The sequence below is a fragment of the Apus apus genome, chromosome 2 (genome assembly GCF_020740795.1).
Source record: "Apus apus isolate bApuApu2 chromosome 2, bApuApu2.pri.cur, whole genome shotgun sequence".
Lineage (NCBI taxonomy): Eukaryota > Metazoa > Chordata > Aves > Apodiformes > Apodidae > Apus > Apus apus.
Genome location: NC_067283.1, coordinates 24,183,164 through 24,210,197, shown reverse-complemented (window position 1 = coordinate 24,210,197; position 27,034 = coordinate 24,183,164). Strand labels below are relative to the sequence as shown.

General features: G+C 39.7%; 1 protein-coding gene across 7 annotated transcripts in view; it reads right to left on the bottom strand.

Annotated features, from left to right (window-relative positions):
- Nucleotides 1–27,034, bottom strand: part of ANKIB1 (ankyrin repeat and IBR domain containing 1) — a 91,407-nt gene that overhangs the window by 59,611 nt on the left and 4,762 nt on the right. Inside the window, exon 1 of one of the 7 annotated variants that reach the window (XM_051612944.1) lies at nucleotides 13,058–13,146. The exons of 5 other annotated variants lie outside the window; for them this stretch is intronic. The gene's annotated coding sequence lies outside the window, so the exon portion shown is untranslated. Of the gene's footprint in view, nucleotides 1–13,057; nucleotides 13,147–27,034 lie in introns of those variants that run through there. One more of the 7 variants, XM_051612948.1, reaches the window with a different exon arrangement.

Genomic DNA, 27,034 nt, shown 5'->3' with positions numbered 1-27,034 from the left:
CACACACTGAACACATAAGTCTTTCATGAGATGACATGCCTATCTCAATTTACATTTGAATTGCTTTAATATTGAAGCAGAATTTCTCACTGAATGTAGCCCTAGCACGTGATTATACAACAGCCTTTCTGTATCTTGGGGGATAAAGAAAGGGAAATCTATCAAAATAGGAATGCTGCTTAGGAAATCTATCAAAATCAGCAAAAAGATACTCAGGTTTAACAAAAAAATTCTTGCACACACACAAAAATAATCTATTATCATATAATGAGCAAAGATCAGCAACAGATTTAGTTGTCATTTGTAACAATTATTTTACAAGGTAACAGTGTGCTATTTCACAGTTTAACCTAAAAAGTTTGAATACAATTTGCATCTTTAAAAAAAGTCTACTTCTTATCTGACAAAAGCAGTTTTTCATGTAAACAGTAGGAACATTATTGTGGAATAGCTAAGTGAGCCAAGCTCAAAGAAGTAAGACTTGTCACAGCTCCTCATAATTAAATCTCAATATTATTAAAATAAAATGCATTATTGACTTAAGTCTGTGTACATTACATGGATTCTACATCCTTGAAAATACCTGGCTTTTGATGAAAATATAAAATACTGTATTACATTCTAAAAGCAGCTTCTGTTCATTTGCTTTGGATATTGCAGTTAAACAGTTCATTTTTAAAAACTGAGTTTCTAAACTGTTTACTACAGAAGCTGTCCTGCATTATAAATCATAATTTATTGCAGAGGGGAATCAGGAACAGCTTTGTGGTTTTCAAGAAGGCCTAGCAGACTGGCATACTTAGGAGGAGTGTCACGTCGTGATGCCAGTAATTTTAATCCTCACTACTGGGACGGACCAGCACAAATGAAGCAAGTCAGAAGTTAGGTTCAAGAACTCTCAGGCTACTAAGCTCTCTCCCAAACACAGAAGGAAACCCCCATTCTCCCTTCCCCTCTCCTTTCTCCACAAAGTAAAGAGCACCACAGTGTCAAAAATGGCTCACTTTACCAGGAGGACAAAATGAAAACCAAAGCATTCAAATGCACATATCTACTTTATGTATGGCTGGCACAGATGTCTATAATTAGGATGTAGCAGGAAAAGTTAAGCTAAAGCTAATTTTTACATGTTTACAGTAAAGATCTAAGATTTGCCAAATTTTAATTAATGGACAAAAATTGCTCTTGCTCAATACCTGCATCTGGAGGAACATCTCTTCAAAGTTTTAAGTAACAAATGCAGTAGCAAAGCTTTAGAACCAAATTACAGTAAAGTGATGGTGGAGGGGACTGTTTGGTTTTGTTTTCAGGTTTTGTTTGTTTGTTTGTTTTGTTTTTTTAATACAGTGAAATACTCAAAGGTTTGTGCCAAAAGTTCTGAAGTCATCAACAGGGAATGATGAAAACATCTCTGCCACTTTAAACCTCTTGAATAAAGCTCAACGTTATCAAATTCAGCGATATATTTTACACATCAAAGTACAGACCAAAAAAACAATTGACATGCCAGCATCTCACCCTTTGTAGAACAATCACCAATATAATTTTCTTGGTGTTTTACATACCAAGGTTGAAAAGTAGGAATAACGTGGATAGTTGACTCGAATGAAACAGTGTTGGGTAGTGACAGAATTATTTCCTCATTTATATGTTTGTCAGACAGAGTCTAGCAACTTATGTAACAAACTTTTTATGCTGGCCTGCATACCCACAAGTAGAAGGCTTAAAGTTATTGCTCAACTCAGTAAGATTTTGGCTTACTGATTTAGGCACGAAGACATTCATCCAGAAGGAGTATGCTCTTTCAGACATACTTCTTCCACAAATCCATTTTGCGAAGAAAGAAGAATTTTAAGCATGTCTTTGGTTTTCTTGGTGTTGATACACATACAAGGAAGCAACAGGGGTGGCTGCAGCAGAAAGCAGTTACCACATTAAGGAAAAACTTCTCCATAGATGTAGCTACAGTGATTGCTACATTCATTTTGATGGTGTAATCTACACTACTTGCATTCATAATCTAAATGAAACATGGTAAATCCACTGTGTGGCAGGTACATATACACACGTGCAGCCAAATCAAAGGTATAACTGTGAGAGTTAGATGAAGACAGCATTCCTGCTAATAGAGGGAAAAAAAATTCAGAAGTGCAAGCTAAAGGGAGCATTGGTTTTGGTGCATCCTTTTTTTCAATTCTTAGAAACCAGCAATTCAGTAAGACAAAAAAAAAGAGTTACCATTCTAAAATTATGCAGCGGAATACCCAATAGTCTCACCTGTAACTCCAGATTATTTCACATTCATTCCAGGGCACCATGTCTTTAGAAAATTATTTTTAAAATAGCAACAAAACCCTCAAAGTTATCTGAAGTCCAGATAACACTTCAGAGTTGTTCCCAGTGCAACTGGTTGTCAAGGCCTTATTAATCCGACTTAGTTTGCTGTAGCTTAGTTACTTACACAAGAGAGATATTCATGCTAATGGGCTTTTTAGGCTCCAGTCATAGAATACAGCAGAACTCTTTTAAGGCTAGCTCTTCACTCCTCAGGATAAGTAGACTAACCAAATCTAAAATAATATAAAACATCTGTACCTAGTGTAACACTGACACTACACCCTAAGTCCTCCTCTGTCTCCATCAGAAGACAAAGTAGCACAAAAAGAAATGTTTGACATTTTATTACATTAAGCCAAGCTAAAGACAGACATGCTTGATAGTTCTGGCATTTCATCTCAAGCACATACTTCAGTATGAAAAGTTCACTATAGACTGTTCCACTGACTAAAGTAACTCAATAAATGCTTGACACAGTGCATAAAACTGCTAGTTCAATGAATGTCCATAAAAGAGACTTCTCTACCATAGGTCAATGCTAATAGTACCACTTTTTCATCAAGCAAAAGTGAACAAATATCTCCCAGCCTCTATATAAAGAAATACCAGCAGCTGATGACTCACAGGACAGCCAGCATCAGTGATAAGATAAAGAATATGAACAAGAGACTGGTAATGTTCTTAACCAGTGCAGTGTGTCTCATGTTGGCAGCACGAGAACCTCTTTCAGGTAGTGTAGTGCGTATCTGATTGGTTTGTCCTCACCCTCACACACACATCATGCCCAGTATGTCAGCTGGAATGGGAGCCTCTTTGCAAAAAAAGACTCAAACATAGTTTAACTGTGAGATAAGAAACAGCCCAGCTCAGATCAGGTAAAGACAAACGTGTGTCCTCTCCAAAATCAGTTTCAATAGAAAAAACAGTGAAACCACCAGTTACAAGGCAATGATTTACAGAGTAATGGACAGGTGGGATAAACAGACTGACACTGTAGAGAGCGAAAAGTCTGAAGAAATTTGTGTGTTCCTGTCTGATCTGCTTAAAAAACTGAGGGTAAAGAAAACCAATACTGGAAAGCGCTGCTAGAACATGAAGCAGGAATGAAGATGGCAACATAAATAGGTACAGAAAATCCTAGGGGGAATTTGACTCACCAATCTAAATAGAGTGCAATGTGCCTTGGCCTTGACTGAGTCCAGGATGCATTTTTCAAGTATGTTTGCCCAGCTTAACACAATTAAAAAGCCATGTTAAAAGACAGGTAAAAAGGTTTGAAATCACACTGCAGCCTAAAACCTTTGGTAGAATCTGGCCAGCCAAAAGCTTTAATGTTAACCTCAGTTTCAGTGGCACTAAACTAATAAAACTGAAAACAAACCTTTTTGCCTTCCAAGGTATATTTACAGAAAGTAAAAACAAAGAGGATGGCAACACAGGGCTGTTCAGAGGCACATTCCTTCACAGTAAAATCTGAAAACCCCATATACATTTAGAAACCTTAGCTGTTTGAGGAAGCTTTTTCACAGATTATCAGTTGGTATGGTCATGTTCTCTCTAGATCTTTTATATATCTAACTGGCCTATATGGTGGATCTTAAAAAGTAAGGATCACTAGTACACCAGGCCAGCCAACTGCAACCAGACTGTACATAGTAAGCATCATTCCACCACTTTCTAAAATAATGTTGCATTCAAAAATAATGAATATCAAAAGTCGGTGCATTTCAATACAAATAGAGTTTAAACAAAGTAAAAATAGAAGGGTGAGCAAACAAATAAATCGAGATTTTTTCATGCAGAATCTCCCAAAATACCATGCTGTATTTCAAATTGTCACGGGAAAGCAACGACAGCATCCTACCACTGACTCCTGACTCATAACTACACTAGTTGAGAGGACCAGTGCTCTGTAGTCTGCTGATAGTCCACAGCTGCACTTTCTGAATAAACTAAGCAACACTTACTGTAATGTCTCTATTATTATCCAACTAACTGAAAGCACTGAAAAGAACATTACACTCCATTTCAAGGAACATGCAATGCATCTAGAGTTCCCTGTTTTCACTAAAGCAAGCTATGCTTTGAAGAGTCACAGAGTGCATCTCTATGTGGTGTATTAAAATTATTTCATAAATATCTATGGGATGAAACTTTGTACGATACACTCACATTAAAGTATCCGTTTCTTTGCTATTCAAGTGAGAGGTGAGGAAAGCACATTCAACTGTCAAAGAAAGATGAAAAACCATGTTCACAGACATACTGGACTAGAAACAAACATGCACATACTTTTATTATTTCCTGGAAGCATTCTTATGTGCTGGTTTTGTTCTCCGTAAAGCTGAAAGACAATGTGACCTCACTGATCTTTGAAAGAGATCTTGATTTTTTTCAGATGAATGAACAAATCCATTTCCTTTTAACAAAGAGGTAATTTAACTGGTCAGCATTCCTTCAAAGCAACACATTCATTTAAGGTCTAAACACAGAACACGGGATATAATTGTGTGTTTAAAATGAGATGGATTCCCCCAGCAAAATGTGTTTTCTACACAGTATTTCACAAGAGTTTTATGACATTTTTGAGACACAACTTTAGGAACTATTTAACTCTTTCTAGCCCAAGAAGTACACACCCTGCTTGTCATGGTGCTAAATTCCCAAAATCTCAAGAGTCATCACTGCTAAGAACAAGACATTCATAGAATCATAGAATCCTAGGGGTTGGAAGGGACCTCAAAAGATCATCTAGTCCAACCCCCCTGCCAGAGCAGGGTCACCTAGAGTACATCACACAGGAAGGCATCCAGGCGGGTTTTGAATGTCTCCAGTGAAGAAGACTCCACAACCTCTCTGGGCAGCCTGATCCAGTGCTCTGTCACTCTCACAGTAAAAAAAAAATTTCTGATATTCACCTTAAACCTCCTATGCTCCAATTTGTATCCATTACTCCTTGTCCTATCACTGGTCATCACTGAAAAAAGCTTAACTCCATCTTCTTGACACTCACCCTTTACGTATTTGTAAACATTGATGAGGTCACCCCTCAGTCTCCTTTTCTCCAAACTAAAGAGACCCAGCTCCCTCAGCCTTTCCTCATAAGGGAGATGTTCCACTCTCTTAATCATCTTTGTGGCTCTGCGCTGGACTCTTTCAAGCACTTCCCTGTCCTTCCTGAACTGAGGGGCCCAGAACTGGACACAATATTCCAGATGCGGCCTCACCAATGCAGAATAGAGGGGGAGGAGAACCTCTCTTGACCTACTAACCACACCCTTTCTAATGCACCCCAGGATGCCATTGGCCTTCTTAGCCACAAGGGCACATTGCTGGCTCATGGTCATCCTCCTGCCTACCAGGACCCCCAGGTCCCTTTCACCTACACTACTCTCCAGCAGGTCAGCCCCCAACCTGTACTGGTACATGGCATTTTTCTTTCCCAAATGAAAAACTCTACACTTGCCCTTGTTGAACTTAATCAGGTTTTTCCCCGCCCAAGTCTCCAGCCTGTCTAGGTCTCTCTGAATGGCAGCACAGCCTTCTGGTGTGTCAGCCATTCAGGTAACTTCAGTGACAAGGATCATCACTTGCACCTTACATATGCCAGAAAACGAGCAGAACGGTGACTGCTGCACTTCTGATAAAATACCATCGTGGTTTGACTCAGGATCGGCAATTAAACAAGAGTCAACAACGCTCTCGATCCCCTCCCCCCCCAAGTAGGGAAGGAGAGAAAATGAGGAGAGGCTTTCTGTATTGAAAACTAAACCAGACAGCTTTAATTCAACAGTAATGATAAAAGAAAATATGGGCAAATATATACAAATATGTCAGGAATATGCAAAACCCCTGCCACTTGTCTCTACCCCCAGCGACTCCCATGGCATCTCCTGAGCTGCGAGCAGTTCTAAAACGTCACAGACTGCTTCCAGAGATAGAAGCAGAGCAAACAGGACCTGAGGGTAGAGTTATGAGGGTCAGGAATGCACGGACCTAGGAACGAAAGGAAATGGATAGATGGAGTCCTCCCTGGATGCTGGCCATGAACAAAAGAAGGGAAGAAGAAGGGGCTTGACTTTCGTGATCCCAGGCTTTATACTGAGTCCCATGTAGATATATGGGAAGAAACTGGTCAGTTTTGCCATCTGTATAGTCTGCTCCTCCCTACAGGCAGGTTGTAGATATGAGTCTTCTGCTCCTTTAGTGTCTGAAGTAGTAGATTCAATAAGCTGAGTGAAGTGTCTTTGGTCTCTCAGCAGTATCTATGAACATTCGAGTGTTATCAGTCCAGTAGCTGGAAAACTTGCTGCTTAAAGGAGAGTTCACTGAATAATAATAATAATAATAATAATAATGAAAAAAACCCCAACAAACAGTAAGAAGAAAATGGGCTTCATCCTGGCTCAAACCAGGACAAATATTTAATATACCCACTGGCAAAATTCTGACTCTGGCAGGGAAATGGTAAAAAGATATATTGGACATAACAGAACGTTAATTTACACAAAAATGTAGCTTTTAGAAGTATTTTTAACTTTTGTGAGAACACCACTGCTGAAATATTGGGCTGTTCTTTCCACTGCATACAAACTGTTTAATCATTTACATAAGGCTGTAGATACCAAAATTTAATTATAGTATGCCACTTACAGTTTGTATTCATGAAGAGTATTCTTGACTCTAGTGCAATTACAACGAAACACAACCTTGTCGCATGAAAAATTTTGGCTTCAAGATAAATGTCAAGCAAAAAAACCCAACCAAACAAAAACAGTGAGGGAGAATAAAGCTTATTAAAAAAATTCAAAACAACCTCAGCTGAAATAATCAAATCACAGAATGGTTTGGATTGGAAGGGGGCTTAAAGATCATAATATCTAAACCTCCTACCATGGGCAGGCGCATCTTCCAACTTGCTCAAAGCCCTGTCCAGCCTGACCTTGAACACCTCCAATAATGGAACATCCACAATTTCTCTGGGCAATCTGTTTCACTGTTTCACCACCCTCATGATAAAAAATGTCTTCTTTATGTTCTACCTAAATCCACCCTCTTTGAGTCTAAAACCATTGCCTCTTGTCTTGCCACTACAGGTCTTGGTAAAAAAGTCTCTGTCCTTCTTTTAAAGTCCCCTTCAAATATTGAAATGTTTCAACAAGGTTTTCCTGGAGCCTTCTCTACTTCAGGCTAAACAAGCCCAACCCTCAGCCTTTCTTCATAGGAGAGGTCTTCCATCTGTCTGCCCATTTTCATGGCCCTTCTCTGGACTGGCTCTGACCTGTTTCTTTCTTCTACTAGGGACTCAGGAGCTGGACACAGTGTTCTAGGAATGCTCTCACAAGCAGAGATCAGAGCAGAGGGGGAGAATCACCTCTCTTGACCTGCTGGCCGTTAAGTTCTTTTATTATATCAGTTCTCCTACTAACATAATCAGCATACCTAGCGACTGATGTAGACACTAATACAGTACAAATTACTTCCATTCTTTACAAAATACTATTAATGACCTTTTCAATGTAAGGCAAGGAATGGAGCAAAGAGAAATACAAGATACCAGAGTCCCTTATTTTGCAAAATCTGAACCATTTGGCATCAAAAGTGCATGAAACAGAACAGAGTATACAGGCTTAATGTTAAAAAGATTTTCAAGAACCAGTCTAAAAAAAGTATTCTGTTTTACACAAGAAATTAAATCTTTATGACTTTAATCGAGAAGGTCTTCAGCTATCTACTTGAAGCTTCCACCAGAAGCAACTGTACAGACACTGGAATCATAATATAGCTAATGGTGCTTGATGGTCAGTGGAACTTTGTGACCCTATCTAGGGGTCATGCTGAAGGTAGTCAGAGAAGACAGTACTGGCAGTTATGCCATTTCTCCTATGGTCTCTCTGTTCCTGCTGGCAAGGAGATAAGGGACTGGAAAAAGAGCAGCAGGAGTAACCAGCCTGGCTGGATTGCCAGCAGCAAGAAAAATGCAGGAAACAAGAAAAAACAGTTTGCAGTAGTCAGTAGGTGGAAACTGAAAACAGAAAGGACACTACAAAACCTTCATCATCCATGGGCCATTGTCGTGCATGCTAAATAAAGCAAAACTAGCAGGTGTACTAAAGGAACATAAAGGACACTTTAATAAAGGGCCCACACAAGTAGGTGAATTGTGGTTGCTCTGAACATTCCTTATTCTGGCATTTTTTTATTTCTAGGAAATGACCAGGACTGTGTAAGTCTCTTAGAATGCTTTTTCTTCTGTTGAAATTCTCTCAAGTAGTATGGACCTATGGTTATTTGTCAATAAAATGCTCTAGTGAGGACAATGAAGCTACCTCTAGAAACAGAGAATCATAAACAATATTACTAACCTTTATGACATCCAAGCTTAAGAAAACGTATGTTATAATGTGTTTTAAAATTAGTACTTATAATAAAAATCTGAGCCATATGTAAAGAAAGCAGATGTTCTACGGTAGAAATAAAAATAATTTTTGTTTCACTTTTTCTATATTCTTTTCACAGTTAATATTGCTTAAAAGTTTGGAAGGATGAACCAGGGAGTTTTTTGCTCACTCCTGGCCTGCAATACACCTCAGATCACACGTCCAAAAAATATTCATGAACACAGATCTACTAATTTTAATCATTCTTTTAAAAGTCCTGTTACATTTGTCTGTTATGATCTTTCTTGAATAGCAAAACTTTCATATAAACCTCATTATTTGTATTCTAAACCACAACATTCAGGTTACCAATTCTTACATCTTTTCTCTGCTGGAACATTTCACTACTGCATCCACTACTTCAGTTTCCTATTATGAGTGAAAACAAAAAATCTCTGTTCGTGCATAAGTGTGTCATAACAATGAAAGAGCATCTGTGCTCCAACAAATCCAATGTCATTTGTACTAAGCAGTTTGCAGTGGGTTTTGGTTTTAAATTATTTAGTGTCACCTTCTGCATGCTAGAGAAACTGTTTTCCTGGACAAATTGATATAATCCATTCTTTTCGGCTAGCAGTCAGTCCTATATTACAGAGAGAACTGTAAAATGCTTAATTAGACAATGAACAATCTGCTATGGGAAGAAATTTCTTTAGTCCAGCAACTAAGTGAATAACCCTGTCCTGAATTCAGAAATCTTCATCATTCATATTTACTCATAAGCATTCTTGTTGCTTGTATCCACAGTGTCCAATTCTATAAAAATTATGATAGATTATGAGAGCCAATGTGTTCTTGAGATAATGAGTTCAACTGATATTCAATTTGAAAAGCTGAAAAATTACCTGGCTTCTACAGTACATGAAGAAAGCAAAAGCTTCAAAGAGCTTTTTGTAGCTATACTGTTAAGTCAAAAAAAAAAAAAAAAAAAAAAAAAAAAAAAAAAAAAAAGCGCAAGCCCACAGGGGCTTCTTCAGCTCCGTAGGTTTGGAAGGATTATTGTATAAATGAAAAATTACTGTAGGTCTGACAAAAACTGGTAAGAGTCCTTTGCTGTTTTGGAAGTTATTTCGGAATAACTGGAATATAAGTGTCAATCCTCAAAAGTAAAAATGAATTTTGCTTAGTAATAAATATCCAAAATTCTAAATGGGAGAGAAACTTCTTTACTGCTACCTTGAAAGAATTCTATCCCCAACAGCAATTCTATTTCAAGACATTAACTTAAAGCAAGTTGAAGATTATTTTCATTATTTATAGTCAAATGTTATTAATGACAAGTAGATTACTTATTCAATGCTAACAATCTTATTTACCACTTCTACTCTTTATTTGTCAACATTTTACTGATTAATACAACTCACTGTGTGCTTTCATGAAAAAGCACTATATTTGGTTTGCAGAAAAATTTCCACTTACAAATACAAAATCAAATGGTTGATATTTTAGTTCTTTTAGAAGGTTGCTGTCACCAATATATGTATTTTTCTTTCCTATTTTGTTTCCAAATAGTTATAATAATGGCCATACTAGATCAGATACTTCTCATCTAATACTTTGTCCAGAAAGTTGTCAGCAGAGAATACCCATGAAGAGTACAAAAACTGGGCAAGTGTGAAGTGATACTTTTCTCAGTCTTCAGCAATTTACCACTTCATGAATTCTTGAGCTAGATGTGCTGTTTTTCTATTAATAACCTGTAATGCATTTTTCTCCCATTAATTTGTTAAAAAATGCCCAGAATCTATGCAAAATTTTAACAGCCACAGCATCCTAAAATTTCACAGCTTCATTATTCACTGTGAAGAAAAAATCTCTTTTTAACCCAACACTTAAACTTCCTTTTCACTGCCTACAAGAACTGAGAGGTAGACAGCAAAAACTTTTCCTATTTACCCTTTCCATTCTACTCATGATTTTAGAGATATCATACCACCTTTTACAGGAGATCATCCTTCTGTCATACTAATCTTTGGCTCTTTTACAGATTGAATAATCTCTAAAAACCTCATCATTCTTAAGGAATGGATACTGTGCAACCTTTAGGATCCTCTCTGCTTATCTATTTCCAATGTCACTACCACCTTTTTGAGTTAGGAGAAGAGGATCCATGCAAAATGTATGGATGTACATGGTGGTGGCACACCCTCTATTCTTTCAAAATTTTCTTTACTTTCTGGACTGTTATTAAGGACTAAGCTGATTTCCTTCAGAGTTTTTATTATAACCTCAAGATCTTGTTCCTGAGTGGTAATAACTAAGAGAATAATATTTGACATAAATTTAGGACACTTTTTTCTTTCCCCTTCCCCCCAAACATGTGAATCTCACATTTAGCTGTTTTGATTTTCAGATGCTATTAATCATTGTGTCATAACATTTTTTTTGCAGTTGACACTGTGTTTTTAGTATTGTCTAGACACTATCATCTCACTACTTACCACCTTTTCTGGATCATTTATCCTCACATTAAACAGTAGAGGTCCTAGAACTGATCTACTAGGGACTCAGTAACCTTCAGCCAATGTGAAAACTGCCTCTTTATTCCTATTTTCCATCTTTTAACCAGTGACTACTGCAAGCAATAGGCCTGCCCTCTTTCCCAAAGCTGTTTGTACTCTTTAAGACTTGTCAGCAAGGGATTGTGTGAAATGCCCTTTGAAAATCCAAGCAAATTACATCACTTCCCCTGATAACTTCTTCAAAGAATTTCAGTAAGTTTGTGAGACCAGACTTTTACTTATGTTCACTCTTCCTGAGGACATCACATTTATCCAGTCTGCTAATTTGGTCCATTATTACATAATTTCTACTAACATTCCAGGAGCAGTCATCTGTTCCACAAACCTGTCTCGGAATCTTTCAAAAACTGCATCATGTTAACTCAGATCCAGTAATCCAACCTCAAGTTAGTTTTAAAAGAGAGGTTAAACACAATGAAAAACAAGAGTTTTCCGCAGTTTTAATTATCAGAAAACTATACTAAAGAAAACTACATTTGCACTGAGAAAAATAGCCTGAGAACAGGTTTTTATCTCTGCAGCTTTTCCACAAGATTAAACACAGACTGACAGTTCAGAGAACAGACCTACAAAATCAGACCCTGGCTCTCATCACCAAGTAATTCATTCTTACTTTAGCAAACTACACTTGATAAAGGGATGGTGTCTATTCTAATATCCTTTTATCTTGCTTGATTGAGCCAGAATACAGAAGATCTGTAAAGAACCTCTAGAATATTATTTACATTAAGATAGATGAGTGATATTCTGTCTTTTAAGAATGTTGAATTATTTTAGACTTCCCTCCCCATTTTCTTGTAAAAGACCTCTCTCACTGAAAGATGCTGAATTATAAGGAAACATGGTAGCCATGTTGCTTATCCTTACTTGCTTATCCTTACTCCTTTCTACTTCATAGCAACAACAATAAAAGGAAACTTGCAAACAAAAATTGCCATATCCCTCAATTCCCCTGTTCCAGTGGTCCCCTTTAGTCTGTAAACTTTGTCACTCTTACTACTGTTCTTTTCCACTTCATGTTTTCTGGGAAAGAACAAGGAGACACCTCCTCACCAAAAACACTTGAAGCAAACTCACACCTGAAAAATTTCAGTGGACTGCCCAACATGAAGGAAGAAATTCCTCCATCCAGAAAAAGATTTAAGTATTCAACACTACACAGTCTAATATACCAGTCAGGAAATACTTTTTATGCCTTAAACCAAAACACTGCAATCAAAAAAGGGAAGAATTATAAAAACATTTAGACTGTAACTTGACATTTATGCTGGATCCCCATAGAACCAGACCATCTGAGGTACCAGATTTAAGCCTGTTCAATATCATGTTGCTGATGGTCATACAGCAATGTTTGCTCTCCCTGCCCCCTCCTCCCCCCACTGCAGCAAAAGCCTTTGGCTTGCTATCTAGTAGCCAAGATCATCTCAGTCCTTGTCCACTAACTCATCATTGTGTACTGCCCAAGGTTTTGCAGGATGTGGGGTTTTTTTTGATGGAAAACTGCTTACTTACCTCTTTATACACCTAGTTACTGTACCAGCAAGCATGGGTTCTGAAAAGCAGTGTTTTACTAGTTATACACTCTTTGTTTCTAATCCTGCTTGCCCACAAGCCCATCAGGTACCAAAATGTATCATGTGGAGTTAACAGAGCCTGGGCTGTGTTGCTCACTCCCTACTCCTTCCAAGTCTATTTCATACAGTTCCCGGGGTCATAAGAAAAGAATGACTGACCTTGCTGCAAACACAGCTAGCTTACCAGTGGATCCGGTACTTCTGGTTAGGCAAGATGACTTTTAGGACCTCTGTGTCCCTTATTTGCTACTACATTAGCGAGAGAAGTCCTGTAGAACAGAAAGCTCCAGGTCATCCTCCTGACTTGGGAGGTGTCAGTGACACCACACAGGAGGTTCTTAGCCAGTGCTATTTCTGAACGCTGCTCACAAAGTCACAGAGGACATCCTCACATGGGCTTTTCCTGCCATGTTGGCAGTGTTGTGACTAGTACATGCATTCCCTTCCTGCTGCCTCCACCAGAGGCACGCCTCCTCACGTAAGGTAAGACTTCTACTTTGATGTCCACTAAATGTGGCTGCAAAGCAGCGACAGCAGACATCCAGTCAAAGACGGCACATGAGCACCTGAGACTACGCAACCCAGCCTGCTTATGTAAAAGAGCAGGCTTAACTGCTGTTGGTCAAGTCACCATGGCTCTCTTCAGTCTGACAAACCCATTCACCTTCCTCTATGTCATGGTTTGGGCCCAACACGACAACAAAGGAACAGCCCCATGGCTGCTCACTCAACTCCCCCTCCACACACACTCTGGGATGAGGAGGACAAAGCTCATGGGTTGAGACAAAGGACAAGGAGGCTTCTTCACCGATTACGGTCCCAGGCAAAACAGACTTAACTTGTGTAAAAATTAATAATTAAATTTCACTAATCAAACACACACAGGACAGACAACACAAGGAGCAGGGCTGGCATATGTTACTCCACCCCTCCCTTCTTCCCAGGCCCAAATCACTTTGTTCCCAGTTTCTCTCCCTCCTTCCCCCCAGTAGCACAGGGGGACAGGGGATGGGGTTTAGAGTCAGTTCACAGGCTGGTGGTTCCTGCTGCTCCTTCCTCCTCAGGAAGAAGGATTCCTTACAGTCCTGCCCTGCTTCCCCACGGGGTCCCTCCCATGGGAGAGAGTCCCCCACAAACCTCTCTTCCATGAGTCCATCCCACAAGGTCCAGAGCTGCTCCAGCCTGGGCTTCCCACAGAGTCAGGGGCTGCTGCGGGAACAAACTCCCCTGGCATTGGAGTCTTCCAAAGCTGTGCAATCAGAGTCCACTGGCAGCAAATCCTCAAATGCAAGTCCACTGACCAAGTTCACCCCACCTGGTGCCTTCAGGGAATGTTCCACCACATTCCTCCATGAGTACAGGGGGACAGCTGCCATCTTGCCATGGGTTGCAAGGAAACTTCTGCTTGGGCACCTTCTTCCCCTCCCTCCTCACCAACCACCAGCATCACTCTCCTTCCCCAGCACGGCTCTCCTTCTCCAGCACGGCTCTTCTCCCCTTAAGTGCTTCTCCGCTCAGGTGTTACAGCTGTTCTTTCTTATGTTAATCGCTGAGGTGCACCTATTGTCCCTCTAATGGTTCTCTGGCTGGTTTTGGAGCAGGGGGAGCTTCTCAGCTCCTTCCCGGAGCCCCTCCTGTGGCCCTTCCCCAGCTACCAAAAAACCCACCAAAACAAACCAGAACACTCTACCATGACTGGTAAAGCTGCTCTTAAGCAGCTAGACCGAGGCTTAGGAAAAGTTCAGTTATCAATGCAGCATTTGCTAGGTAGTGATGGAACTTATATTTGGCTGCCCAAAACTGAGTCGGAATCCACTGGGATAAAGTCCAAGAACACAAAGTTTGTTAGAAGAAGAATCCCACTGCAGTTCCATTGCACACATCTGTAGGAGCAAAAGCAAGCAGTGGTAAATGAGACATAAACTGGGAGAACCAGTTTTATTAGCTTCAGCAGCTCAAAGAGTTGTGATGCTCTGGAATGTGCTGGTGACAACCTGCTCCAGTGTATCGCATGGGCACTTCTTTAAGAACAGCAGCTCTTCCTGCTTATAAAGTAAAAAGCACCACAACAGAACCTTCTCCCCCCAAAAAGAAAACAAACAAACAAATAAACAAAAAAACCCAACAACAACAAAACACAACACAATCTCTCACAAGCGCATTTCTTTCCCCTCTACACTTCTTATTCTGTCTTGGGTTGCTCTCCTCCCCCAGGTCCAGTTCCCTGCTATCACTGCCCAGATCAGTGAATGACCTCTACCAGACTTCAGAAATTAGCAAGTAATTTTTTATAGTTATTATGAAGCATGAACATAGCAAGCCGGAAATCTACCTCCATTATCTTTTTATGACACTAATGTTCTCTGAGAAACTTCAACGGTAGTTTCTAAAGTGGTTTTAATTGACGCCAGCGCTGATTCTGCCCCTTCTGTTTCTGATCCATCCCTTCTGTTAGTCCATATTCCTGCACTTTCCCTTGTTTTGTACTGGCATGTGCCTTTATGACTGCACAGAAAAACACAATAGCAATAATTCAGATCCGTTCCCTTTTTTGAGTTTTTTTTTCCTGGATGCTGAAGGTCCAAACAGCCAGAACATGGCAGCAGGGAGGCAGGATTATTTGTACCAGCGCATACTGTAAAGAGTGGGAATGCTCTCAAAACAGCATTTGTTCAAACTGAAGTGCAGACAGAGGCAGAAACACCAGCAATGTGCAAACTGTGCAAAGCCCACAGTTGTTTGGGTGCTGGAAGCAAGGCAGGAGTACATCAGCACCACTGCATTCAAGTCAAAACAGCTTTCAGGAAATTTCTCTTGTAGCCCAGCATTATTTTAGCAGCTACTACTCTTGACAGTGGCAGAGCATTCATGACAGGATGATGGGTGAATGGAGCATGGAATGAAGGATGCAGCTGGGTGGAGTGGAAGACTGCAGATACAGAGCAGGCACCAGAGGCAGCACTGGCCACTGTAAACTGCACCCAAGCTTGCAAGTACCCACGCTGAGTCATGCACAAAGGAGTATCAAACTGTATCAGGATGCAAACTCTCAACAAATAACTGATACAGCAACTTGACCACGGCCCTGTCCAAAGATGTCATCCAAACTGGTACCTAGTTTGAGTCCAGCTTCAATCTCATTATGCAAAAAAACAGATTATGGTTGGTAGCAGCAGCAGATGCTATTCCAGAGCCTGATGTGAGGTAAGCAAGACCTAGGTGGGAAAGACAACTAAAAATGACCACCCAACTGGCAGTGAAAGCACACAAGTGAGCTTGCACTTACTAGAGGGAAAACACATCCAGAAGGGGGAAAAAAAGAGCAACAGATAAGAAATGAGAGAAATAGAACAGTATGTGTATCACAGTTAAAGAAGCATCTCTGAAGCAAGCATCTAATGAACTTAAAGAACAGCCATGACTAACAATATACAAGAACAAAAAATACACCTCTATATTGCAGCAGAAAAGCACAAGGCAGAAATGTTACAGGAATCGGGGATGCTGGAATCACCTACTCTAAAAGACACATAATCCACCTTTGCAATAGCTTGCTCATTTCCAGGATATAATCAAGTGTCTGTGTAACATGAAAATCTTATCTCCCTAATCAATTAAAGGGCAAACTGTATTAAAAAAACCAAAAAGACCAAAACTTTGCATTTTACAGCCCCGTCTCATTGAATCCATTTGGAAAACAGAATACTGCTCTTGGGTCTCCAATTCTATGTGGACAAATTTTAAAGTCACTTCCATTTTTAAGAATGCAACACATTTAAATCGAAAGAGAAATTATTCTTTAACAGAGCATCTTCAGTTGTAGGTAATTTGGGCCCCAACATACAATTACTGCATAAGAACATTTCTTGGGTGGCCTTGGTTACAGCATGGATACAGAAGCCGGGTGAGCAGTTTGGAAAGTACAACAGGAATCAAACAGTTAGTGTATGCAGAGCCAGGCAGTACTCGGGAAAATAAAATATACAATAGCTAAAGTAAGGCATGATTAGAGTGGACTGTCTGGCTTTAGGAATGCAAAGGGATTTATTTTCACAATAAGTCTTGGGTAGACTGGTTTGGAAATATTTTTTTTTTTTGAGAGTTCCTACTGAGGTTTTAAGTTTCAAAAATCAACTTTTTTAACAACTCCATTTAGCACTAAGCCAGTCTGCTTTGATCTGCACGTCATCATCACTTCAAAGGAGCTACAAGATGCTGGACACACCCAGAAAAGACAGTCTGGTTTTGCTAGTAATTGTCTAACTCTTACAGATGTTATTCTCAGGAAACACATGATTTTGGGGCTTAGGATTCCTTCCCTCGTACTCATGAGTACATGCTAAAATTGAGAATCTTTGTATGTTTGCAAAATAATGAAGGACATAGGTAAAAGTAACTCCTCATGGCTACCCTGACACCACAACCTACAAAACTGAAGTTAATTCAGTATACTTTTAAGGCTTGTAACTAAGTTAGGAGAGAAATAAGTTTCATTCTTTTCTTAGAAAACCATACAGATAGCTAAAACAGAAGGGGAAAAATAATACATAAAAATATCACCTTCTTAAAGACCGATTTTAAAACATTGATTCCTCACTTATTGTATATGTAACAGGAATGCATGGGGAAAAAAAAAAAAATCAACAGGATTTCTGAATTGAGTTCAGTGAGACTGAATGTAAAAGCTATTTCTATGAAATAAAGACCAAATCAATAGTCACTTTGCATTGCCTTTACAGTAAAATTATGTGACCATTTAAGTCAGGTTTGCTTATTTTACATTGTAATAACATCCAGAGTAACAGAGATTAAAATATCCAAATTATCTCTTCTTAGGTGAACTCCCACTCCAGACAAACGAATTTAACTTTCCATTCGTTCATTAAGCAAATAGGTATAAACTTCCGGCAGCTTGCTCCTGAGAAAGTCTAGATTTATTAATTTGAAAAAGAAAAGCCCACCACAATAAAAACCACAACCTCAACAAACAAAATAAAAGCATAAACCTGTATTCCAATTACAGTTGCACATTATTTCATTGCCTGAAAAGATGCACAAGAAATCAAGCTACTTCTGCATAGCAGGAAATTTTTTTAAAGTAGTATTACATTAAAAAAAAATCCAACTCAATGCTATTTAAACATATAAAACTCTGGAAAAAAAGATACCTCATTCTGGATTAGTCTATTTCATTACAGACATGTGTGATAATTCAAAGCACTTTAAACTAATAGCTTCAAATATTTGACTACACAGAAGTCAGGTCAAAAAACAGGGTTTGAACCATACAGTAGAATTTATAAAAGACTGTAATTGTTCTCTTCTACAAAGCTTCACAGCCTTCTGGGCCACACACTTCAGCTGATCCAGACCACTATATGGAGAGAAGGAAGAAAATGGATGGTTCCTTATTTATACTGGAAGGAACCTCTGGAGGTCAGCTGCTCCAATCCTCCACCCAGGGCACTCTTCAAAGACTGCTCAAGGCCATTCTCAGAGTATCTCCAAGGATGGAGATCCCACAGTCTCTCTGGGCTACTCGTCCCAGCATTTGACCACTTTTGTGGTGTAATCTTTTCTTCATGTCTAACTGAAACACTCTTTGGTGGAATCTTTTCTGTTGCCCCTAGCCCTGTCACCTGACTCCTCCAAGAAGACTCTGGTTCTGCCTTCTTTGTACGCCATTAGCTGAAACCAGGATTCTCCTCTTAGTCTTCTCTGAACACTGAGGACACTCAGCTCTTCCAGCTTCTCTTTTTACCTTATGTGCTCCTGCTCCTTCACTATCTTGGCAATCTTCCTCCAGATCTGCTCCAGTATGTTAGCATCTCTCTTAGACTGGGGAGAGCAAAACTGGACAATGTTTCAGATCCAGTCACACAAATGTCAAGCTGACAGAAATACTTCCATCAGCTACTGGCTTCATTCTTGCTATGTAAAAGCACATTGCTGATTCACCTTCATCTTGATGTCCATCGGGAAAGCAATGTCATTTACTGCAATGTTGCCTTCTAGCCGCTGGTTCCCAGCCTGTACTACTCTGTAGGGTTATTGTTTCAATGCTCAGACTCCTTGTTGAACACCAGGAGGTTCTTGTCAGCTTCTCAGCTCATTTCTCCAGCCTGCTGAGGTCCCTTAGAAGAACAGCTCTGCCTTCCAGCACACACTACCTGGTGTCATCAATCAGTTTGCTGACCATCTCATCCAGGTAGCTAATGAAGACTACAAATGCTAAACTGCACTATTTAATCTTACTGGATACTAATTATTATGCCCTGAAAAGGATAAAGGACTTTCAAGTAGTTTAATTTTAACTAATTAACACGTTGGTAAATGGGACATCACAAAGAACTTGTATGTCAATACACAAGCCACCAAAAAAGCCCCTTCAGGTTTTGTTTTACTGTTTTTATTTTTAATGGACAGTTTAAACTTGGTGACTCATTGAAATACCTCCAATGAAAGATTTTTCTTCAACACATCTTTCTAAATATGGAGAACTAAATACAGAAATTACCTGTGTCAGCGACTCCCAAGAAGCAAAGGAAAAAGGGCCTTAATTAAGAGCCATTGTGTATTTGTACTGCAGTAACCTACAGAGCAGTTTGTAATGTCTCAGTACTGCAGGCCACGTACCTCCATAGACAAGCTTTCAGAGAACACAAGTAACTGGAGTTCCTTCATCAAGAACAAACACTTTGTTTTAGAATTGTATATAACAATGCTGCAAAGGCCTAGATTATGAGGTATTACAGTTTTGTAGTAGAACAGTTTCTACACAATAAATGTCTCAGATAATTGCTGAAGAACCATGTTCTGCTATCATGAAGTCTGCTATAAAGCTCTTTCAAGATCTGAGCTTTAAAACATCAAAATCCTCACCTTATAGGCACAGAGGTAACTTCAACTATTCAGCGTATGTGAGTGAAACTGCAACAGTCCATAAGTTCTTCAAAATTCTAAAACATATAACCTGCATCATTAGCAAAGTAGGTCTTCATAACTTAGTAGCCACAGACTTTAGCAGTTTCTTCAAGACACTGATTAAATTCACCATTTAGACAGACTAACAAGATATTTTCCAGGCTCTACTCTGCCAGGACATTTCTACACTGCATGTCTATCTGTAGTCTTTCAACATAAGAGAGATTACTGGAAATTAATACAGTTGCTTGTCCCCCAGCTGCTTAGAGGTAGAGAACGTAGCAGAGCCACCTGGATTTAAAGAAAATCCTAAAAAATTCTGCCAATAATTTACACAGGCAAGATATTAAGAAAAAAACATCTTGGAGGAAAATTCTATTGCAAAAGGTTTTTTTACAGGTCGCTGCTGCTGAAGAAAAACATACACCGTTGTAGTATAGTAACAAGCAAACCCTTAGTACAGAGAAGAGTTAATCAGTAAATTATAAGAGCCCTAAAATTCCTATTCCTAAGAATAGGTGAAATGTTAATAGAAACAATATTTAATATAACGGTAGTGCAAAACATATATATGGATATATAATGATATTTTCTCATAATTTTTCAGCTATTTCTTCAAAGGCTGGTTCGTGACAGGAAATATTTCCATTAACATCACTATCAGTGCACTCTTGCTTTTTAATACAGTAAGATTCTGAGTTTCTACACAACAAATTTTATAGAAATATAGCATTTTAAAATTTGCCTTTAAAATTCTTATTAGAAATCCATTTGAAATAAAAAGGGAGGAGGGGTATTGCTAATTAACATCTATGAAAGCTCCTCAAAGAGGAGATCTTAAGTGAAGTATAAACACAGCTCAAACTAATAAATATGGCAAATACAATTTTCTCCACTAAGTTATTTCATTTGTAGTAATTTAGAATCAGGACCAAAACCAGATGCATGTAAACAGGACATTATGTTCTTACAGTCCCGTAAAGTACCTGCTGCAAGAACAAGCAGGGCCTGTTTTTAAAGTAGAATTATACTTAAAAACGGGGGGAAAAAAAAAAAAAAAAGGTAACTATGCTAAATTCCAAGAAGAGTGATCATCAGGTGATCATTGGGGCAGAGAATCAGTTTCAACTTACGTTTACATTTAACTGCAATTAAATACGGAGTATATAAGAGAGTTGAGAAACATGCCATTAGTATATAATTACATTACATATGTTATATTTTCCCAGAAATAGCTTTGAAATCTCCAAAGCTGTATCTTTCCTCATCATCCTTCATTAAAAAGAAAGGGGAGCAGGAGGACAGATCACCAATATTCCTATAGAGAACATTTTTCAAAGGTCAGTATTTTAACTGTTTAATACAATATCACAGAATTAAACTGCATAAGAACTTTCACAATTAGCCACAATCATCCTTTTACCACTTTTCAAATAACTTATCTCAAAGGTTACCCATAGCTGACATTATCTGTCAGAGTCAAAGTCAAATGACAAACAAATATTATGTTTTTCTCTCTATAACCTTTAATTCTATGTGAATTACAGTTAAATATAAATTCAAGTTGGTATTCACGTAAAACTTGCCCACTTGACTTAATTTTCCCCTAGTTTATTTTCTTGCTACTGCTTTGCTTCACAGCTATGCAAGACTGTGTCTCTCTCTGCTTTCATCTGCCAGGAACTGTTAAGAATTTTTACTTGCACAGAAGTGCCAAATCATTGACTGGCAAAAAAACCCACACAACATGACACCACAGCGTGTCTAAAAAGGTGTCACCCATCCAATTAGCTTCATGAGAGAGAGGCATCAGGAAAGTATAACAGCGTTTACCAGCCATTATCACAGCAGATGATGCTGAAGACAAACCCAACTCCATGAAAATGTTCTGCAGGAGCAGATCAAAGCTACAAGCCATTCCTGCTGTCAACAGAAAAAACAAACCTTTGCTTCAAGAGGTACAACAATCAAACACAAAATAACCACAAAAATAAAGGGGAAAGGATAGAAAGAAGAAAATAAAAATAAGCACAAATATTCAGAAGCTAGAACATCATATAAACAAATACAGAGGAAACACCAATAGAACACTAAGATAGAACAGTTACTGCAAGAGATGGCAGAGACACTGTATAGAATAACACAAACCTCAGTAGTAGTAGCCATCATGGTTCAAGGATATAAATAAACCCCTTATTGGTAAGTTATACTTTTGTTAACTTGCATAGATGGAAAAGGATTTAAATGCCTCAGATTTACAGATCCTATATGAAGAAAAAAAAATTTGCCTTCATTAAACGAATGTAGTGCCTTAGATTAATCTAGACTTTGAAAACAAGCAACAGACCTTTTATTTACGAAGAAAGACCTTTTCTTTATCTTCCTACCTCTGATATTGAAAAAATCCACACTTAAATATAAGCACTTACTCCACATTACAGAAGAATGTCCCAAAGTTGCAAACATTTTTAAGTTATATACAGGAAGTATACAAGTGGTGATTTACATTCTTACTTAACAGAGAGACTAACCAACAACCAATTGGTCTCTTCAAGCGAGACAACAGTTTGGGTTCTTTTAGTTTTCAAAGCCTATTGTCCAGTTCCTAGAAGGCAAGATTGTTAAACTGATTTATATACAGTCTTGCAGATGGTCCACAAATCAGTAATTTTAAATTTATTTATCTTTTCCTCTAAACCATGCTTTGTTTCAGAATGCTAAAGTGAGAGAGAGATGGTTATGCCTATGCCTTACAGACTGACAGCTGTAAATATAAATGGAATAGTTCAGACCATTCCAGCAAACTTAAGGATTCACTCAAAATACCACAATGACTTGGAAATGCCCAGACTGTATTTTTGACCACAGCCTTTAGAATAAAGCAAGGACTAAGTGGTTCACTGCAGTTTAAAATATTCCTCTAAAATGAATTTACTGCATTTGGCTACCACATAACAGTCCTTATTCCATCGGCTTTGGTGACTGCAGTATTTCCTTAAGTCTTTTTGATTTATTTACTCATACGCTTCTGGGGTGCTATTTTCACAATAAAAGCACATGTCAAAATAGGTATTCAATTTTTTGTTGTTGCATTTTTTGTTAGAGAGAATAGAAAAACCTAAATGCAGCAAAGATATACAGAGGTACCAGAATGCCATATAGCATGGCAGACTACACCACAGAACTCAGAGTAACACAATCATTTAGGTGGGAATAGACCTTTAAGACCAAGTCCATCTGTTAACCCAGCACTGTCGAGTACTGTCAAGTTGACCACAAAATGGAGTCCCATCTACTCGTCTTTTTAATACCACTAGGAATGGCGACACAGCCACTTCCACGGGCAGCCTGTTCCAGTGCTTGAAAATGCTTTTGATGAAGAAATTTTTCCTAGTATCTAGTCTAAACCTGCCCTGGCACAACTTGAGGCCGTTTTCTCTTGCTCTATCACTTGTTACTTGGGAGAAGAAACCAACCCCCATCTCACTACAACCTCCTTTTCAGGTAACTGTAGGGAGCAATAATGTCCCCCCTCAGCCTCCTTTTCTCCAGACTTAACAACCCCAGTTCCCTCAGATGCTCCTCTTAAGACTTGTTCTCCAGACCCTTCACCAGTTTTGTGGCCCTTCTCTGGACTCGCTCCAGCACCTCAGTGTCCTTCTTGTAATGAGGGGCCCAAAACTAAACACAATATTCAAGGTACGGCCTCACCAGTGCTGAGTACGGGGGACAAGCAGCCCAAGTCCAGCTGGCCACACTATTTCTGATACAAACCAGAATACTATTTGTCTTTTTGGCCATGTGAGCACACTGCTGGCTCATATTCAGCTGGCTGTCAAATCAATACCCCCAGGTCCTTTTAGCTGGGCAGCTTACCAGCCACTCCTGCCCAAGCCTGTAATGCTGTGAACCAAGCACAGGACCCAACACTTTTTATTGCTGAATTGGCCTTGGCCCATTGATCTAGCCTGACACTCAACTTGGTGTCATCTACGAACTTACTGAGCATGCACTCGATCCCCTCATCCAGATAACTGATAGAGGTATTAAACAGAACTGGCCCCAGTACTGAGCCCTGGGGAACACTGTATTTCACTGGCCATGAACTGGATTTAACTCCATGCATCACGACTCTTTGGGCCTGGTACATCCAGCCAGTTTTTTTACCCAACTAAGCATACATCTGTCCAAGTCATGAACAGCCAGTTTCTCCAGGAGAGTGCTGTGAGAAACTGTGTCAAAGGCTATCCTGAAGTCCAGAAAGACAACATCTACAGCCTTTCCCTCATCCACTAAGCGAGTCACCTTGTCCCAGAAGATCAGGTTAGTCAAGCAGCACCTGCGTTTCATAAACACATGCTGAATGGGCCAGATCACCTGGTTGTCCTGTATGTGCCATGTGATGGCATTCAAGATGATCTGCTCCATAACCCTCCCCAGCACCAAGGTCAGAGTGACAGGCCTGTAGCTCCCCACAACTTCTGGCCCTTCTTGTAGGTGGGTGTCACATTTGCTAACCTCCAGTCAACTGGGATCTCTTCAGTTAGCCAAGACTGCTGATAAATGGAAAGTGGCTTGGTGATCACTTCCACCAGCTCCCTCAGTACCCTTGGGCAGATTCCACCCAGCCGCATACACTTGCGTATGTCTAAGTGGTATAACATCTCTATACTAACCATCTCCCCTTAGATTATGAGCTCTCCATTCTGCTCCCTGTTCCTGCCTTCCAGCTCAGGGGTCCGGATACCCAGAGAACAACTGGTCTTACTACTGAAGACTGAGACACTGTTGTTTCCCCCTGGATCAAATAAAAGATGGAGATTCTCCTTAGTCCTTTTTTTGCTAATCTGTTTATAGAAACATTTTAATTGTCTTTTACAGCACTAGCAAGATTAAGTTGGGCTTTGACTATGCTAATTTTCTCTCTGCATAACCTCAAAACATCCTTGTAGTCCTGAGTTGCCTGCCCCTTCTTCAAAATATCATAAACACACTCTTTCTTCCCGAGTTCCAGCCAAAGCTCTCTGTTCAGCCCAGCTGGCCTGCTTCCCTAGCTATGGTTCATCTTTCAGCATGTGGGGACAGCCTGCTCCTGTCCTTTTAAGATTTCCCTCTTCAAGATTCCTCTTCCTGGACCCCTCTGCCCTTCAGGACTGTCTCTGACAGGACACTGTCAACCAGCCCCCTAAACAGGCCAAAGTCTATCCTCCAGAAGCCCAAGGTACCAGACTTCTTTCTTCTCCAAGAATCAAAAACCCTGTAACTTCATAATCACTATGTCCAAGACTACCTCCAACCATCACTTCACTCACAAGTCCTTCTTTGTTCACAAACAAGTCCAGCATGGTGCCTTCCCTAGTTGGCTCACTCACCAGCTGTGTCAGGAAGTTAATCCACAGACTCCAGGAAACTCTTAAGACTGTTTCCTCTCCCACTGTATTGCATTTCCAGCAGACATATGTTAAGCTGAATTCCCCCATGAGAACAAGGGCTAGTGACTATGAGACTTCTCCCACATGCTTACAGAAAACTTTCTCTGCCTCTTCATCCTGGTTGGGTGGTCTGTAACAGACTCCCACCATATATAACTTGTTGGCCTTCCACTTGATTCATACCCATAAACACTCAATCCTAGTGTCACTATCATTAAGCTCTAAACAATCAAAACACTCCCTTAAGATCCAGGACTACCCCACTTCCTCACCTTCCTGGCCTGTCCCTTCTGAAGAGCTTACAGTCATCTATTACAGCACTCCAATTGTGGGAGTCATCCCACTACGCTTCTGTGATAGCAACTAAATAATAAGTTTTCCTGCTGCACAACGGCTTCCAGTTCCTCCTGTTTGCTGCCCATGCTCCATGCACTGGTGTATTTGCACTACAGTTGGGCTATTGTTCTTGCCACCTTTTGGATGGAGAAACCCTAATTCCTACATGATCATCTTCAGGAACTTCCCTAATTTCTAACATATCAATAAACCCTTGCATCTTTGCTGCCACATGGATCTCCATCTCCTACCTCTTCTGAGATAGCAGACCAAAGGATCCTGCTAGTATATCACCCCTCAATCACTGGCATGTCAACCCCAGGCTTACTTCTAGTGAGTCTAGTTTTATTTCTTTCTCCTTTCAAATCTAGTTTAAAGCTCTTTCTATGAGTGCTGCCAACTCCTGTGCAAAGATCTGTTTCCCCTTTGAGACAGGTGTACCCTGTTACTGATCTGTTACTGCCTCTTCCTGCTTCTGCCCTCATCATTCCTTGTAACTGAAAGGACAGAGAACATTGCTTGTGCTCCACATCCCTTAACCAGTTGTCTCAAGTCCCTGAAGTCTCTCTTGATTGCCCTCAGACCTCTTGTTGCAAGTTCATTGCTGTCTACCTGAAAAACAATAACGGATAATGATCTGAGGGCCATACCTGAGTAGGAAGCTCTCTCTTCACATCTTTAACTCAGGCCCCAGGGGTCCAGCAGACTTCCCCAAGAAGTAGGTTCAGTCTGCATATTTGGCTTTCTGTTGCCTTTAGAAGGGGCTCTGCTATGACAATTACTCGTCTTTTTTCTCTTTATGGGAGCACTTTTGATGCAGGGCAAAGGTCAACTTCACCTCAGCGACACCTCCAAGCTAGATCAACCATCATCTTCGTTACTGCTTGGTTCCTCTTGCAGAGCCTCACACCTATTATACAAGGTCATGTGGGAAGGTGGGGTAGTCACAGAAGAGACACATCTGCTGTGCTGAGCAGGAACTTGTTGCCATTGCCCCCTATCCCTTATGTCATTGTGTTCAGTCAGATGGAGAGAAAGCAGGGAATCCTCCACATCATGCATCCTCCAAGTTCTTCAGATGTCCAGACGGTAAGCACAAGCCACTGCAAAACAACCTTCAGTAGGGAAAATCCCAAACAGATTTAATAAAGTCTTCTCCAACTTAAAAGACTGCACAGAAGAACTACTTTATACATAATTAATTATACACTGTCTCAGTTGTCATGATGTAATATTTAAACTACACTAACTTATTGTAAAAAAATAATGTTAGTACACTGCAGGCTATGTGCAAATGTTGATTCCTAGGTGCCAGTTTATGTACGAAGATAAAACCTACTTTTAGATAATTCATTTTGTCCAAATCCTTCTTGTCAGCACAGAACTGAACAAGGAAGTTACAAGAGTAACTCTACTTTAAAGCCACCAGAGCCAGGAAGGATCCCTGGCATTCAGCAGAGAGGCCCTTT